We start from the raw sequence: 19,613 nt of genomic DNA on the forward strand, positions 1-19,613 counted from the left end.
ACGAGCTGATATAAACTACAAAAACCCTCAAAAACATTTTCGGGCAAAAAATCCGGTCGAGGAAATTGACGTGTTACATCTTATTAACCAAAAACATTCCCTTTCACCCCTCCAAGAAGGTTGATAAAACTAAGTAAGTAACTATGAGATGACAAAAACCTCTCTTAAATTCTCAGGGTCCACCAAGGCCACATATGTCCAAAAACTTACTCCTTATGGTTTAAAAAAAAGAAACAAAAAATAATCCCTCAACAATAAGAAAATTTTAAAAAAACCGATTTTGTGGTTCACAGATATGTACATAAATCCTTCGAATGAACTTGAAATCAAAAAATCGGTCGAGAAAATTTAAATGAATTTTCTCCTTCAATTATGAGTTCCACAACAAGCACGACTCGCTTGAAGCTTTCCATACACGAGCCGCAAGAAACTAATTTCTTCTTTCTTACCTACTGAATGTGAGGAGAGCGGGAACATTTACTTTTTCCTTCATTTATACAGGATGCAACAAGCATGACTCTTGCGTTTGCAGAAACCCTTTCATTAAGGAGATCGCGAGAGCCTTTACCGCGTTCATTTCCAAAAGGGATTACTCCAGAATTTCACATTTTAATAATTTAAACGATTCATCTGTTCTTCTCTTCTCTCCTTCTGTCCATTGACAGAAATACAAAATTTTTCCGACTCACTGACGCGACCGGCTCGATGCGTAAACAAGTGTGGATTACCTCTAAAGTATATAAAAAAAAAAAAAAAAAAAAAAAAAAAAAAAAAAATAACACTTAAATCACAGCATGGGTGTGAGTTTTCTTATATCGAAACTTAATTCAATTTTTTTAAATAACTCCTCTTGGTAAATGGGACCCATTTCGTGAAAATGAAAAAAAGGAAAAGTAAACGAAAACTTTTAGCCTTCTCACCATCCAAATCATATGGTAAGCTTACAGTAAAAGCAACCATGATTTAGATTCAGCGAAGTTAATCGAAAGAGTCTGAAATGTACCTATGTGGTAAAATGGGTCCACTGGTAAAACTGAAGCTGGCGTCAGGGATAAAAAGGCACCGTTTCACTGAGAGCATCGAGCCGGTCGCGTCAGTGAGTCGGAAAAATTTTGTATTTCTGTCAATGGACAGAAGGAGAGAAGAGAAGAACAGATGAATCGTTTAAATTATTAAAATGTGAAATTCTGGAGTAATCCCTTTTGGAAATGAACGCGGTAAAGGCTCTCGCGATCTCCTTAATGAAAGGGTTTCTGCAAACGCAAGAGTCATGCTTGTTGCATCCTGTATAAATGAAGGAAAAAGTAAATGTTCCCGCTCTCCTCACATTCAGTAGGTAAGAAAGAAGAAATTAGTTTCTTGCGGCTCGTGTATGGAAAGCTTCAAGCGAGTCGTGCTTGTTGTGGAACTCATAATTGAAGGAGAAAATTCATTTAAATTTTCTCGACCGATTTTTTGATTTCAAGTTCATTCGAAGGATTTATGTACATATCTGTGAACCACAAAATCGGTTTTTTTAAAATTTTCTTATTGTTGAGGGATTATTTTTTGTTTCTTTTTTTTAAACCATAAGGAGTAAGTTTTTGGACATATGTGGCCTTGGTGGACCCTGAGAATTTAAGAGAGGTTTTTGTCATCTCATAGTTACTTACTTAGTTTTATCAACCTTCTTGGAGGGGTGAAAGGGAATGTTTTTGGTTAATAAGATGTAACACGTCAATTTCCTCGACCGGATTTTTTGCCCGAAAATGTTTTTGAGGGTTTTTGTAGTTTAAGAAATACCAATGTAGAAATTCGAACCTACATCACGGATCAGCATAAAGTGCACGTGACGCCTTAGACGACTCGGCCACCGACCTGCTATAACTGCACCGAGTGAATCTTGGGATGATACAGTAGAGGGAATGCGCAGGCTACACAGCCACTGCGCAACCTTCTGCGTGTAGCCGTAGCACGTGAGGAACATTCTGTATATTCGCTCACTTTTATAACTTGATTGTAAAAAAAAACCTGGGTCCTATTTCCAAAATCTGATTAGAGCGGGCTCATCTAAGGCTTATCACCTGTCGATAACCGCAAAAATCATGGAAATTATCCTGGTAGAGCGCTCAAACGAACTATGACAAAAAAACATAAATTTACATTGTTTAGATGGGAAAATTCACAACTTTACCACGTAATATAAAAAAACGCGGGTCATATTTTGAAAATCTGAATAGAGCAGGCTCATCTACAGATAATTGCCCGTCGATCAACGCAAAAATCATGAAAATCGGCCCGGTAAAACGCTGGAACTAAGCGTTACCAGTTATGCAAAATTAGGAGGTTTCGAAGCTTACAGTATGGATGAAAAATGTAAGATAAAATCTATACTATAAGCTCCAAGACCTCCTAATTTTGCGAAACTGGTGACGCTTAGTTCAAGCGTTCTACCGGGCCGATTTTCATGATTTTTGCGGCTATCGACGGGCAATTGTCTCTAGATAAGCCAACTCTTTTCAGATTTTCAAAATATGGCCCAGGTTTTTTTATATTACGTGGTAAAGTTGCGAATTCTCCCATTTAAACAATGTAAATTTATACTTTTTGTCATAGTTCGTTTGAGCGTTCTACCGGGCCGATTTCCATGATTTTTGCGTAAATCGACAGGTAAAAGGCCCTAGATGAGCCCGCTGTAATCAGATTTTGGAAAAAGGACCCAGGTTTTTTTAAAATCACGTTATAAAAGTGAGTGAGTTTACAGAATGCTCCGGTACTGCTACCGCTATGCGCGGGAGGATGCGCAGTGGCCGAGGAGGTTGCGCAGTAGCTGTGTAGCCTGCGCATCAGCTCTACACTTATCTACACAAGATTCGCACCGGCGACCTCACGTCGAGCGGTGGCCGAGTCGTCTAAGACGTCGAGTGCGTCCTCTTTGAGTTCAGTGTGGGTTCGATTCCCGACCAATGAAACTTTTAATTATTACATGACTACCATTGTTCATTGTTTTACTGCAATATTTCATCAAACAGTCATTCCAAAACGCGTCCTTTTAATTTTAAAGTAATTTTAAGTAAAGTTTAAAATTGAAGGATACCTCATATCGTAATTTTTTAGGGAAAAATAAAACTAACACAGATAGGAGGGTAAAAATAGGGCCGCGAAGCGGCCCTCGCGGCCCATTGATGGCGCGGAGCGCCTTCAGGGGGTTGGGCCGCGTAGCGGCCAGGGGGCGTAGCCCCCTAGTACTTAGATATTTTTTTTTCTTTCTTTCTGCTTGATCCTTTTTTTTTTTAAACTAGCCTTTAAGGGCTAATCCCATCTGCCTGCGTCAAATCGAGCCAATTCCTGACCTAATCATCGAAATTTCTACTTTTCTCTAAACTACTGTCTACAGGCCAAACTCCTTCTACCTGTAGCATCTGGGTAGAAGTTCACCATCTCCCGAAATTTCTCTTCGGAATTTCATAAACTAATTCCCTACCATATTTCTGAATGCTCCCAGTTGCAATTCCTCCCATTTCTCACAACCGAACAATGTATAATCTCTCAATCCCTTAAAGAACAGCATATTATCTACATCTCTAACATCATTATATTTCAAATCTAAATTCCTGCCCTTTCTCCTATCTAATATCTCCAATAACTCTTTCCCTCTTATATCTATCAGTCCCTTCTTCATTTTAAATATGAAAATGAATATCCCCTGGCTTTTATCGGCAATTCCATGCATAGCCAGCCAAGAGTCTCCAGCATATCAATTATTCTATTTCCCCTATCACACCCTAGTATACATCCCATGGCAGAATTCTGTCCCTTTCGTAAATCTCTAATCTCTTTACTACTTGCCTCTCCAAAAAGAGAAATACAGTAATTTAATCTAGCTCCAATTAACGAATTATAGACTAATTTTCTACTCTCCTCCTCTATGAAATCTGTATTCCTCCATAGCATACTAATCTCACCTCTAAAATCCAGAGTCACCTTTCCTATACGTTCTTTAATTTTCAAATCATCTGATATCCACACTCCTAAATATTTCGTCACCCTAACTCTTTCTAATTCAAAATTTTCTATTATTAGCCTACTACCTCTCCCCCCCCCTCCCTCATGTACCAGGCCTTAATTCAAATACTATTTACTTACTTTCCAGTAAGTAAGTAAGTAAGTAAGTAAGTAAGTAAGGTCGGGCTGGCCGGCGAGGCGCCCTCAAGGGGCCAAGGCAACTGGCAACTGCCGTCGTGCACCCCGAAGTTGGACCGTACTCCTTAACATATCTTCGTACTATTGACACATTGAGTATCATCTATATTCCCGCAAGGCTCAGCGGCCGTCTGATAGCCAACGGAAGGTCTTATCAAAGACTGTGGCAGACGCTGCAGAGCACGGACTTTCGGAGCACGGCCATGCCTCCACCGAGTTGGACTGTGTTGTTGCAATCTACACTGATAGGTAGCGCTGGCAGTCGCGCACACTACGAGTGATTACCGATATTTCACAACCCAGTCGAACAGTGCAGACGGATTACTTACTGGGTGACTATGTCCCTCCCCCACCCTGTAACCTCGAAGGGTCAGGATATTGGAGTGGCATAGTCATCCACAGTCACGATGACTGATATTTGAGTGTCCTCAAATATCAGTCACCTCCGGGGATTGAACCCGGGACCTCAGTGTTGGCAGCGAACTGCCTTGACCACTACACCACTGAGGCTGACTCTCCTTACTTTCCAGTACATTCAGTACCAGCCAGTTCTCCTTCAACCAAATTCCTAATCTTCTTAAGTCCCTATTAATGGGCCACTAGACAAGGTACGAATTTAAGCGATCTGATACATGTTTCTTAACCAGAATTTCACGTAGAAAACGATTCACACAACGAAAATTACGGAAACCAACTCCTAACGAAGATATTAACGTTTTTATTTCACATTGGCTACGAGGAATTTGAACTGCCCGCTCACAAGAAACTCAAAACTCTACGTGAGTCAAATCGCCCACTACAACGGTTTCAGCAAGCTTCTCAATCGAGCAATGTTCATTTCCCATCATGTGTTGTTCAAACTATTAGCAATTTGCTATAACTGAGCCAAAGCGTCAAGATTGAGGTTGCCAGATTTTTATATCGCAGAGACTGTTATGATAACGTTTAGCGCGCCATGTGAATCACGTAGAGCATTGAGTTTTCATGAGCGGGTGGTTTGAATTCACGCATTAAGAATCATTAAATATCTTCGTAAGGAGTTAATTTCGGTAATTTTCGTTGTGTGCATCGTGTTTTACGTAAAATTTTGGTTAAGAAACATGTATCAGATTGCTGAAATTCGTACCTTATCTGGTGGTCCATTGTCTCTGCCACTTTCCCTATGTGTCCTTCACTACTAAACACTAAAGTATCATCAGTAAATAGACTCAATTCGCTTTTCCTCATCACCTCCTTCAGATCATTTATATAAATTAAGAATAATATCGCTTCCCCTCATCACCTCCTTCAGAACATTTATATAAATTAAGAATAATCAAGGCCCTGATCTACTCCCTTGGGGTACTCTCAGCTCCACGCACATCTTATTTGACAATTTTTGACCCCATGCCACTTGCTGTCGTCTGTCCTGTAAATAATTTATAAACCACTTTAAAACTCCTTCACCTACCCCTATTTTTTTTAGTTTCTTAACCAATTTAGCCCTATTCACAGTCTTAAATGCAAGCCCTTTTAAAGTCTAAGAATACCGCATCTGTAGTTTTTCCCCCCTCTTTCTCCTTTCCCTCAATTTCTTGAACAATACCTGTATCAACTCCTCAGGTCTCAACCTTTTCCTAAATCTTTGCTGTTCGCCTACAATCGTTCCCTTTTCTAACGAGTATGCGGTTCATCTTTTTACAACGATCCCTTCTATCACTTTCTCAATAAATGGCAATGAATTTATCGGTCTTAGATCCTCTGCTTTTTCTGAATTAACAATCTTCCTAATAGGAGTAATTCTCGCGATTTTTATCTCCTTCGGCATAATCCCTTCTAAGAGCGACTTACTTACTCTTTCTAATAATACCTTGCTGAAATTTTCTATCATCTCCTTCCCTACCAATTTTAATTTATGTCTTGTGGTAAGTACCTATGATAATCTTCAAGGACGATTCGCTAAAAAGAAGCTATAGTATTCAGATATCTTCTTTTATCTATTAATTAAATATACTGTTGTATTTTTTAAAACATGCATATTTTTTGATTACCAGAAAGCGTTGGGAGTTCATAAAAATGAAAACGTTCATAGACTGGCTGGAGGAAAAAAGAGAGAATAGAACATTGTCGGAATGTTCCATGTGTATCAATACCTACGCAATGGGGTAGTTGCATAGAATTTGTTTAATTCCATTTCTAAAAGTTTGAGGTCTACTGAGTATTGAGGTATTTTTTAAAAAAAATTCCGGTCACCGGAACTTTGAGAAAAAGCTCCTCAATGTCAAGAGCCATTTGAAACGGGTCTTTTCCCGCGCTTCGAAACTGGGACTTCGTGACGTCACATGGTATACACCAAGGTTCGCCCTGTGTGAAATACGTGTAAAAACGGTCTTTCCAAAAATTCGCGAAAAATCGATTTTTTTTTTTTTTTTTTTTTTTTTTTTTTGTCTAAACTTGATTTCTTTGCGTCGATGAAAATTGTAGGATTTGATTAATAATTTTAAAACAATTTTGAAAGCTCTCCATCATGATTTCTTAGTAAAAAGGGAGTTGAAAGAGCTTTTCGCGTATCTTCTGCTGCTGCCAGGAGCCGTGCGGTCCGTCGGATTCGGGTGCGCCCGGACTGCTTCGGCAGTGTTGCGCTGGTGGCGTCGGTGACCAAAAATCGCAACAACACCATAACATAAACTTGTTCTTATCACTTTTGTAATCTTAACTAGTACTGTGTTTGAGTTTATGATCAAGATACAGTTCTGAACACCTTTTGGCATGATTTCCGACAGTATTTTTCGAGGAAAAAAGATAATTTAGACACTTTAAATAGCGCAACAGATCATACTTCGGCTCAGTAAACACACGGTTGAGACAGGGATGATGGCGGTGGGCGGCATAGAGAAAAAAAAGGAGGTGTTGGCATCTTGAGGTTTGTTTACCCTGTGACGTAGGTCGGTACAACCTGGCCAGCGAAATCCGGAATTCGAAGTATAAAAAACGGACCATAATGTCTGATTTTTTTGCTTAAATCAACTCATGATATAATTTTAAAACACTTTTTGTAGAATGACTTTTTTCCATAAGTTACACAATTTCCAAGAAAATCGATGATAAACTCGTTGTACTGACCTACGTCATCCAAGATGCCCGAAATGCAAACACCTTTTCTTCTCTATGGGTGGGCGAGGCCTTGCATACCAACTGACGTCACAGCCAATGAAGATCGTTTATTTCTTACTGGGATTTTGCAACTTTTTATCGAGCTTTTACGAAGCTTTCGACTCAATTTCGGAACTTGCAAATGCGAAAAACGGTTTTGTCGCGAAACGTTCTGCTTGAAACAATCATTAAATCTAAAACCCCAGCTGCATGCAACAACCCCATTGCGAGAAACCAATTAACATGAACAAAAACCGATATTAGAAGAAAATGAAGGAAATATGGTAACCTCAGTGGCGAGGGGACTGTGAAGGCCCTCATACGGCCACTCCTCAGGGGATGTCTTTTCGTCAAGTTTGCAAAATTCTTGCTCAGCTCATGGCCCCATTCACCATAAGTAACGTGAAAAATAAACTATCCAGGATCCCATTTCCAATAGTCATGAAAAAGTGGGTCAAAAACGTATTGAACCTTGTTATTCGGCTAAAATATGTTAAAAACTGGAATCTATGAAGGAATATACGTGAGGAAAGGGTAATTTACTCTGTTCTAAGGTCGGGAAAGCTCTGTAATCAAAGAAAGCAAGACGCAGGATGCGCGATGACCAACCCCTCCGATTGACTTGATCCACTGTGTAGTGCTTTCATATTGCAGTATTTTGCCTTGGACTTGTTTTGATGTATTACTTATAAAAAGTAGGTTTCATATTACTAAGGATAAGTATTTAGGCAGTACGGTATATTTATAATTATTTATAAAACCGCACATCGTTGAGATTAAACAGAGACAAGCGGTCTTTTCGTCGGTACCACCGTACTGTGTTCTTGTCCCGGCACAGTGCGTGGAGGATGTAGTGGGGTACTCCCTGATGGGTTTTGAGGCAATTTCGAAATAGGTCATCGGAGCTCTCGGAAAAATAATCGCATTTTTGTGGTTCTTAAGGGGTAAAATAGCAAAATTGGCCTGCGGCGACAAATGAAACCCCCTCTCTCTCATCCTTGCCTTGACCAATCTGAATTTTTAGCATGTTTTCACCTGGTATAAGATGTGGCTTTCCTGAAATTTTCATGCCCGTACAAAATTTTTTGCCCCCCGTGGCAGCGTTGCCAAAATGCGGACTCCCAAATATCGAATATGATAATAAAATGATGGTTTCGAAGTGTGATTCCCTCCAAAATTTTATGAGAAATGTGCAATTGGAGAGTTTTCGATTAAAAAAGGCATATTTGAACAATTCAGAATTGCGGTGTTGCCAGCTTTACGATTTAACATTTGTCAAAATGACCCAAGTCGCGTAACAACCTCAAACGCTGGATTTGTTTTTCGTTCAGAATAGGTCATTATGATTCTTCTGTACTCTGTACATTCAGGTACCATGAAAATTATGCTATTACTTACTTGATGGGTGCCGTCAACTTTGTTATTTCGCACTTATTTGGAAATTGGCCAAAAACTCATCAGAGAGTACCCTACTACAACTTACGATTTGAATTTTTGATTTTGAATGGAAATCACACTTCGAAACCTTCATTTTATCATCAAATTCGATATTTTGAAGTCTGCAACTTGGCAACGCTGCCGCTGGGGGCAAAAAATTTTGTACAGGCATGAAAATTTCAGGAAAGTCACATCTTGTACTAGGTAATAACATGCTAAAAATTCAGATCGGTCAAGGCAAGGATGAGAGAGAGGGGATTTCATTTGTCGCCCCTAGGCCAATTTTGCTATTTTACCGAGAGCTCCGATGACCTACTTCGAAATTGCCCAAAAACCCATCAGGGAGTACCGGTACCCCCCTACAACCTCTAACTTGAATGTTTGATGTACATTCAAAGTTCTGAATAAGTCAGTTAAGGTGCACCGTGCCGGGGCAGGCAGCGCAGCGCGCGGATCTGCCTCAGAACGGCCGGCTCACCGTCCCCTGATGGTTTTTCCCGTTTCACGCCTTCAATGGATTTCATTTTTCAAAAAGGAACCTTTGTCTTGGAGGAAAAACCCGATTATCCATTAATAGTTTCTATTTTACTCGCTAAAAACTGTGAATTTAAGACAAAAATTACCATCTAAATTTCATAGTTTTTCACGATTTCCGCAATTTTATTGCAAAGGATGAAGTTGCACAATCTTAGCATCATTGCAATGCTAGTGGTTCCTTTTTGCAAAATGCAATCCAAATATCGATCCCACAGAAAAATTCTTAAGAATCAATTTGGTCCGAATAAAATTTCCTATCGTCCTGAAGTAAAACAAATACGCTAACATTAACCGTTCAGTAATTTTTCAAAATTCAGAATTCGGGGACCCCCCCCCCCCCCCCCGCCAAGGGCCTCAGATTTTTGGGGTCCATGTCTAAATCAAATGTCTATAGGGTACAGATGAATCGCTGAAAATTTCATGCTTCCTTCCAGAAGTGCACGATTCTTATGATGTTTTCCAGTTATCGGCCCCACTAATATGACCCAGAAATACTGATCAACCGATTAGCACGAATGAAGTGCCATTCAAGTGCGAACCATACTGAGAATCAATGACTGAAATTAAGACGTAAAAACAGAGAACAAGTAAATAAAGAGGGAAAATTATAATTTTTATCAAGAAATTGCTATGAGAACTTGAGCATAGAGAGATACTTTTAATGAAAGATCTTACCCTTATATTACTGCTAAGGCCATTTCTGAAAATTTTCATCTAAATCGTGACTTTTTAGATGCGGAGTACTTTAACAGTTCAAGCATTGGAGGGTTTGCTCTGAGAAGCCAACAGTGAGAACATTAAAGTTGGAATTTTACCGGGGTTACTCAGTGGGCATGTACTTACAAACCAAGTTGGAATGTGAAAAAAAAAGTATTGAGAGTAGGTGCTTCGATTGGAATTCAATAAAGTACCTAATTTGAGTGTTTTCTTACCAAAAATTCAAAGTTCGAAAATATATGTTGAGCGCAGAAATAGTCAATCTCTGACCTTCAAATTGAGTCTCACAGAAGGATAAAACTTTAGATCTCTTATTCTGGGTTCAAACTTGAGGTCATTTTTTAACCAGACCACAGAGGATCACAATGGAACGTGATGAACCAAGTCACTCTAATATCCCAGTCCACTGACGCGTTACAGCCCTTTTCCTTCCATTCCAGTGGAACACTTGGATCCCTCTTCCAAGGTGTAGCAGAGACGCACTCTAGCTAGGAGTACGCCTGTAAGGATCACCTCGGACATACGTGAGAGATCGCGTATTTTCGAGGTGAATGCAGGCAGGTGTTTTGGTTGGCGCGTGCCGCATCAGGGCCCGAGCTTTTTGGCGCCAGAATATAATGGCGACCAAGCGGCCAAGGCGGGGTGAGTTTGACGGGGGATTGTCAGGCTGTGTCACCGGTCATCCTATGCGTACTTGCCGGTGATCGCCACCTCAGGGCATTCAAGATATCAACGCGAGTTGGGCTATTTCCCCATCCCCTAGACCATTACAGTTTCAAAGGGTGGTCACGCCAAAGCCAAATCCTAAATGTTGCCTGTGAAAATGGAGCAGGAGTATAGAATCTTCGAAGCTTCCACGTTTTTACACGCCTGCCCGCCGCCTTTCCACATGTGTCCCATCAGTTTTCGACAAAAGTTCCCACCAATATTAAAAGTGAGGACCTTCCTCTTTTTTCTTTCCTTTGAATTTCAACCCTTGCCCCTTGAGAATTTTCCTTCCTTCCACAATTGCAATGGCCTTCCCACATTTTCACTCGCCTTGTGATCAAGCATTTTCTGCATCCCTGAAATGGAGAAGCCGTTACTACATTTCTGTGATGTCATGCTAGTGGATGAAACTCAGCCGCAGTTTGACATGGGTTCTCATGGAAGAACACATGACGCGTGTTATCTCCATGCCAAACTTTTCTCAGGGGTAGATCTAATGCAAATATTTATGAGAACCTTTTCGAAATAGGGTGAAATGCCCCTTCAGAAAATGGACTGGAGCAAAAGTGACATTGTCTGATAGTAGGGGAGATGGGAGGTAAATACCAAAAATCATTGAGATTCAAACGCATTGCTAATGCAACTTTGGCCAATCGAGGGCCACTCTGATTGCTACACACAGTGACTGCCTCACTCATTGATGCTCTAATGGCCCAGAGATGATTGTTGTTTCAGGTAAATATACAGGGTGTTTCACACCACCCGTACCAGCCCTTTTTCTCGGTTGTTTTGGGTCGTACGAAGTCGGGGACCGCGGGGTTGATAGGGAATTGACCCCAAGGAATCCGAATTTCGTGGTCCCGAAACCCCCCCCCCATGCCCCCTTGGGGGGTAAAGGGGGGGTCGTGATGCTAAAAGTCACGGTTCCCGACCGAATTTTGGATTAATCGCATCAGAATTAAAAAGCACGGAAAATTTCACGTGAAATTGACCCCTAAAAATCCATAATCGGCCCATCCCAGGCCCAAAAATGAACCCCTAAAGAGGGGGACAGTACCCCCCTCCATAATTTCTCTTTGGTCTCAAAACTGACGTAGATTCTCCAGAAAAAGACGGGTTCCCACGTAATCGACCCCGAGAAATCCAAATTTCATGGTCCCGAAGCTCCTCTAGCCTCCCTTGGGGGGTAAACGGGGGGCCAATTTTAAAAATCGGGGCTCCTTTCCGAATCGCAAATTGATTGCATCCAAATTGAGGAGCAGAACACTTTTACATCTTACGTGACCCCCAAGATTTTTAATTGACCCCCCTGAACGGCAGAAAGTAACCTCTGAGGAGGGGGGGCTTCGCCCCCTCCAAAAATTTTTCGAGATTCCTCTTTGGTCGCAAAATTGACGTCGATTCTCCAGAAAAAGACGGTTTTCCAGGTAATCGACCCGGAGGGCTCTGAATTTTATGGTCCCTAAGCTCCGCTACCCGCCTTTTTGGGCAGAAACCGTCTTTTTCTGGAGAATCGACGTCAATTTTGTGCCCTAAGAGGAATCTTGAGAAAATTTTGGAGGGGGCGAAGCCCTCCTCTTCAGGGGGTTACTTTCTGCCGTTAAGGGGGGTCAATTTGAACTCTTGGGGGTCACGTAAGATGTAAAAGTGTTCTGCTCCTCAATTTGGATGCAATCAATTTGCGATTCGGAAAGGAGCCCCGATTCTTAAAATTGGCCCCCCGTTTACCCCCCAAGGGCGGCTAGAGGAGCTTCGGGACCATGAAATTTGGATTTCTCTGGGTCGATTACCTGAAAACCATCTTTTTCTGGAGAATCTACGTCAGTTTTGAGACCAAAGAGAAATTATGGAGGGGGATACTGTTCCCCTCTTTAGGGGATCATTTTTGGGCCTGGGATGGGCCGATTATGGATTTTTAGGGGTCAATTTCACGTGAAATTTTCCGTGCTTTTTGATTCTGATGCGATTAATCCAAAATTCGGTCGGGAACCGTGACTTTTAGCATCACGACCCCCCCCCCCCCCTTACCCCCCAAGGGGACATGGGGCGGGGTTTCGGGACCACGAAATTCGGATTCCTTGGGGTCAATTCCCAATTCAACCCCGCGGTCCCCGACTTCGTACGACCCAAAACAACCGAGAAAAAGGCCTGGTACGGGTGGTCTGAAACACCCTGTACACTAGTTTGACATCACAAGACTGGGTAGTTACTACAGCCTCTTCATTCTTGAAGGCGATGTCCTCGCTTTCCTTTCATTTATGTTCATCTTCATAATTCTATCTTGAACTCTTGAGGCATCTTACAATAGACCTGAGTATTACATTTACTTGTTCATCCAGTATCAATATAATGTTCTACTTAAAAGGGATCCTGGAATTTAAAAAACCGGCGCTCCGCTTCGCTCCGCGCCGGTTTTTAGTTTGAGTGTCCGGCCTCAGTTGTTCTGTCTTTAAGTGACCCGCGCGTCCACCGCGGGAAGAGTGTATTTTCCGAAGGGAGGGGAGGGGGTGGGGAGCTATCAATCTTTGGAGGTTGGATCTACGTTTACACTGTTGGAGGCATTGATTATTCGAATAACGACTTCATGTCGCCAGATTGTAACAACAATCCTCATGTAATGTCTGATATGAAAAAATGTCAACAAACGCTGTGGCAAGCTTGAATGACGATGGATGAATCTCCATAACCCACTGTGCGACAACATTGCCGTTTTGTCCACCAATTATCAGTCTGTAACCCACTGTGCGGCAGTATAGCCATCAGTTCATCAGTTCGTGACCCATTGTACGACAACATTGCCGTCTTATCCACCACTTTTCAGTTCGTGACCTACTGTGTGACAACATTGCCGTCTTGTCCACCAATTTTCAGTTCGTGACCCACTGTGCAACAACATTGCCGTCTTGTCCACCAATTTTCAGGTCGTGACCCACTGTGCGGCTTCCCTCCTTTTGCCGCACACCCCCCGCCTAAAACTTTCAAAGCTCGCCATTTTTAAACGGCTCGACCGATTTCGCTTAAATTCAATACCAGCCTAGAACTAAGTAAGATCTTCCTTCTGTAAAAATTTCGGGGGGAAAGCTTTTAATTTGCGCGAGTTATCGCGCCCACAAAATTGAACCTCCCCCCACTTCTCGCCCCCACCATTCGAAATGTAATACTTCGATCTCCGTTTTTTTTCGCAGAAGGGTAGTCCTGTTCCTGTTCTTTACATCGCAAAAAGTTTCATTCGGAAATGTTTTAAAATGAGGGAAATATAACCAAGCAAAAATCGGAAAAACCACGATGAGTCGGAAATACATACATAAATAAACATATATATATATATATAAAACATGAATTCAAACGGCATGCATATTCGTAATCTACGACCCATGATCGATGCTCATTACATGGTCTTTGGTCCAGATCTGACATCAGGGGAGAACGCAATAGTGTATTTCCTTCGGAAAATACACTAACACTCTTTTATTCCTTGTACAAGACCCAAAAGAAAAACCCATTAGAAGTGTCCTCAGATAAGTTGGCAGTTGGTAGGGATGAACGATTATCGAATTCGAACGCGATTATTCGAAACTTTTTGATTGCAATTATTTGAGAAATCGAATACTTCCATACTTCTTTATCTTGCAATTTCGAATACTTCGGATGCGAATATTCGAATGTGATGCGATTATCTCGGTGCCATGAATTCGAATATCGGATATTTGATCATCCCTATCAGTTGTTTGCTTTCAATTTGCAGGCGTTTTCGCGTCACTTCAGTCCACATGAAAACATCCGCCTCTCACATAAGCGAGAACACAAGTTTGGAGAGGTTTCATAATACTTTCAAACCTTATAAAACCTTAAGTTTAAGGTGATTCGTAAAGCTCAAGTGACAAGGTCGAACTGGGATGCGATATATCGCATCTTTTAGGTCAAAAATCTCGGCAGATTTTGAATTTTCAGCAAAAAAAAGTACGATAGCCCCTGCGCATGAGCCTGAAGAATCATTCTAAACCCAAAAATCGGCAAAATTCAGAGAAATGAAAGCAGGATAGTGTTAGGAAAAAAACCTCGCATTCGATACAGAAATCGATAGCTGAACCGAATGCGAGGTTTTCTTCCAAACACTATCCTGCTTTCATTTCTCTGAATTTGGCAGATTTTTGGGTTTAGAATGATTCTTTAGGCTCATGCGCAGGGGCTATCGTCCTTTTCTTTGCTGAAAATTCAAAATCTGCCGAGATTTTGGACCTAAGAGATGCGATATATCACATGCCAGTTCGACCACTTCTCTTAAGCTTGATGAATCACCTTAAGCCACACAGAAATCTCAACCACATAAAAGTTGCGGATCATAGCTGATAAATAGGTAGTTTTTTGCAATACGATGATGAGATGGATGTTTTTAAGGTAGATAGTAGCGAACGTCGCTTTGAGCAGAGGTGTTGGTTCATTGTCGGCCGTTGCAAACCGAAAGTAAACAAATGCCAACTTATAGGTGACGACACCTCTACTGCATTCATATGAAAACTCGGTCCAAGTGGTCATTGGGCTCGTTGGAGGCAATCTAGGCTGGTTCTGATGTAACTTTGGACAGGTCTATACCCAGCACAGAGAGTCAGAGGCATTTCATAAATTACGATTTCCGTGAGTACCAACGCAGGTTGAAATTCAACAAGGCGCAGCTGACCGGCTGATCTTGCTCAATAAAAGAGTCTAAATCAAGCCTTATTAATAAAAGAGAGTGCGCATTGAGGCTAGTACTGATCTCAAGTGGGAGCTATTGAAAATGAGACACAGGCAGACGGAAAGCAACATTTGAGCACCTCGTCAAAATACAGAGATGTGACTGAACGGCATGGTACGAGCCGCAGGCAGGTACAATTGGCTTCGAGAGGCGAGATCACGATCAGTGACAGGAGATGGAGGGTTTGTGCAAGACACAATTCCCTTCGGATAGAATGATGATATCAAAATTACTCTTACCTATGATAATGGAACGAATAGCGAAGAAAAACCTCGGCAGATAAAGGCACGCAAGAATTGAAATCAATTGAAATGATGAAATAATAAGTAATAACGTATGTTCGCGGGGAGGGCGCGAAGCTAATCGAATCGTTTAGGCCAAAGGTATGGACAGAACTAAACAACTGGCCTCTGATTGGCTCTCCAGCGGCCCCTTAACGTCAGCCATTTTGGATGTTTTGATTATTTTGATTTATTATGTTCGGTTTATCGTTTGTCAAAATTTTGTGGGATTTTTTGCACAATTTTGGTTATACGATATTAATTTTAGCGTTTAAACGCACAAACGTTTGAATGTTAATTTGATTGTAATTTAATTAAAAAACGGGCCCCTTAACCTACGTCACGAGGTCATGTGACACGTACTGAGGCTCATGGGAAATTTTCAACTTTTCCATACCTGTGTAAATCTACCTTGCGTTTAGGCCATAGAGAAAATACAGAAGGTGGTGGCATGGCAGCCATCTTGAAGATTGGCTGTGACGTAGAAAAGTACACGGACTGGCGCGCTGTTACAAAAAAAGAACATTTCCTTCATTTCATGAAAGCCATCTATGAAGCGATCTGTCCATACTCTCGCTATACAGGTGCTCCGGTGCCGGACACGGGAGCTGTCAGCTAGAGTCCCTTTATACCCAGAGTTAAGACAACTCGATTATCAGCTGACTGGCAGCCGGCCTTGGCTGGCCATGGAGGCCGAAACGAGTGCACCCAAACGAACGATATTGAGGGGTAAGGATCAGGAATCCTGCGATGTCTGTCACACAAAAACAACAACATCAACAAATTGATCAATTAAAAAGAAAATGAGATTGGTTTGTGAGTAATTTCTTAATCTCTTTTCATTTTGGACCGATGGAAATGACAATTCACTCTTGATAAACCACAATTAGGTGATATTTTCATTATTCTTGTTCACATTCGAGGTACCGCCATCTTGGTGCACTCGTTTCGGCCTCCATGAGCGAGAACCAATCAGAATTGGATTTTTTTTTAGGCCACTTTCAGCCGAACCAAAAGTGAGTTGTCTTAACTCTGGGTATAAAGGGACTCTACTGTCAGCAATAGATTTCGGGTGCAGTGCAGAGTGCAGACTGTGCAGATTGCAAAACGACGGGTGGCGCGACTGCGGATTGCACAGGAGTTAGGGCGCTCGGATGATGTAAGCAAACTTTGGCCGCGATGCCGCGAGGTTAAAGAATTGAATCTCTAAATTGAATTGGACATCTGAGGAACTAACGAACAGCTTGTGGGGCTGTAAAAATTGACGACCTGTAATACAGATGGACAAGATTCTAAAAACTCTCTGACTTTTAAAAAGAGGTGGCGTGGGATTCAAAACAAGTTGATGCTGTACATGCTAAAGTAGGTATTATACATTAAGCGGAAAATTTATTAAAAATTAGAAATTTAGAAAATATTGACTCATCAAAAACTAATTAGCAGTAAATGTATATACATGAATTATGGTTTGTGTTGTAACGCCTCAAAATGCCATTATCAAGACGTCATCAAAGGATGACTCCATGACGTCATCAACGGATGAGTCTATGGCGTCCTTGATGGGTGTCCCGATGACGTCATCGGTGGGGGGGGGGGATTGCTGGTAGAAATAGAATTAATATTGTCATTTTCTCAACTAAGGCCTTGACACAAAGCCATAAAACAACAGAAAAAAAAAAAAAAAAAAAAAAAAAACTAAGGCCTTGTCTCCACGAGCCGTTTCACGAGATATGTCCCAGGGAAAAATCCCACTTACGAAGTTGGGAAAAATATTGAGTTAATCAATATTTTTCCCAGTACCAAGTATGGTACTTGTACCCCTAAAACCCGTTGCTAGAACCCACTAAAGTCCCTTTATACTGAGAGTCAAGACAATTCGGCTCATGGATGTCACAAACGGGAATAAAGATTACAGAAATTGAACGTTTTTCGTAATCTTTGATCGGCCCATTCTCAAATGCCTTTCTCCGTTCCTCCTCTCATTCCGTTTGTTCCTTGCCGAACCCGTAATTCCCTGGTCCATTCCAGATTATAATCTTTGCAATTGGTGAAAATGTAATCTTTATTCCCGGTTCTGACACTGTGGAGGCCTAAAATACGGGAACCAATCAGAAATGGATTAAAATTATTGTCTTGACTCTCAGTATAAAGCCATCAGGCCTTCACCGATGCCTCCGCGAATAAAGTTAGGGCCCAAAAGGGCAGCCAACCTATGAATTTCAATTATCCAGAGCGATTTACTGATACTATTGTTACGAACCGTCCTTTAATAAGCACGTGTTTGACTCAGTTTTTGCATAAATTTACTCAATTTCGCGGAAGAACGCTCATTTTCATTCTTGGCCATCTTGGTTAGAATTGAAATCTGCAGACTGGCAGTGAAATTTTGTGCGTTAGAAGTTGGTTAGAAGGGTGGCTGCACTTTTGGGCCCTAAGCCCTCGAACCGATCTGTCGGTACTCACCCTATACAGGTACATTGGAACGCCGTTAGTGTCAAAACCCTTTTCTTGCGCGCGCGGAATTTTTTCTGGGGCGCGGAATATTTTTCCGGCGCGCGGAATTTTTTTTTCGGCGCGCGGAAAGAAAAAACCCGTTTTCGATGAAAATCTCTGAATTTCCGGATTCCGCGCCGGTTTTCGATATATTTGCGCCGTTTGTGTCAAAACTATTTTTGTCGGCGCGCCGCTTCAAATCTGTTCCGCGCGCGGAATTTTCGATATATCGATTCCTGCTCGCCGTTTGTGTCAAAACTATTTTTTCGGGCGCGGCGCTCCAAATCTGTTCCGCGCGCAGAATTTTCCATACTTCGAAAAAGTGGCGCGCGGAATTATTTTCTGGTGCAGCGCCGGAAAAAACAGTTTTGACACGATCGGCGAGCAGGAATCGATATATCGAGAATTCTGCGCGCGGAACAGATTTGGAGCGCAAACGGCGACGGCGCGCCGACAAAAATAGTTTTGACACAAACGGCGCAAATATATCGAAAACCGGCGCGGAATCCGGAAATTCAGAGATTTTCATCGAAAACGGGTTTTTTCTTTCCGCGCGCCGGAAAAAATTCCGCGCGCGCAAGAAAAGGGTTTTGACACTAACGGTGTTCCATAGTACTCTACCATATTAAGCGTCCAGCCCACCTACAAACTAGGGGCACTAGGGGCCTCAAAGAGGCTCATCGATGGAACTGTTGACTGTTGCGTTTCAAAGATCGACGGGCCGACGATCTTTGAGGGTAACCGATGTGTTCGGGATACATCACAGATCAGATCTTGAAATTTTCAAGGCATTCCGTGCAGAAATGGCTGAGAAATAGAAGATAGTGCCAGTTTGAGAGCCCCAGTTATTTGTACGTGGGCTGGACGCTTAACATACAGCATTTTAGTGTATTTTCCGAAGGAAATACACTATTGCATTCTCCCATGATGTCGGACCCAGAAACGAGACCTTGTCAGAGCACTGATCACGGGTCGTAGATCACGAAAATATATGCTATTCAAATTCATGTGTATATATATATGTATGTATGTATGTATGTATATATGTATGTATGTATTTCCGCCTTTTGAAGATTTTTCGATTTTTGAGTGGTTATATCTTTCTTACGTTGAAAGATATTTTGACCAATTTTTTTGCATTTTGTAGAGACTCATTAGGACTACTATTCTGCGAAAAAAAATTGAAATTTGAGGCAATAGATTTTGAGGGGTGGGGCTCGAAAGTGGGGGGAGGTCAAATCTTGTCCACTCGATAACTCGAGCGAAAATGAATATTTTGAGCTGAAATTTTTACGGGTGGTAGTTCTCCCCTAGGACTGGTTTGGTATTGAATTTGAGCTAAATCGGCCGAGCCGTTTAAAAATGGCGAGCTTTGAAAGTTTTAGGCGAGG

The 19,613-nt window shown here is 41.6% G+C and overlaps 1 protein-coding gene across 1 annotated transcript in view; it reads right to left on the reverse strand.

Annotated features, from left to right (window-relative positions):
* The window catches only part of LOC109034976 (chromobox protein homolog 1), a 52,665-nt gene extending 36,834 nt beyond the window's left edge, over positions 1-15,831 (reverse strand). The window contains exon 1 of the mRNA XM_072306490.1: positions 15,688-15,831. The gene's annotated coding sequence lies outside the window, so the exon portion shown is untranslated. The remainder of the gene's footprint in view (positions 1-15,687) is intronic.
* Between the last annotated feature and the right edge of the window lie 3,782 nt (positions 15,832-19,613).

This window comes from Bemisia tabaci, chromosome 1, assembly GCF_918797505.1.
Source record: "Bemisia tabaci chromosome 1, PGI_BMITA_v3".
NCBI classification, from domain to species: Eukaryota; Metazoa; Arthropoda; class Insecta; order Hemiptera; family Aleyrodidae; genus Bemisia; species Bemisia tabaci.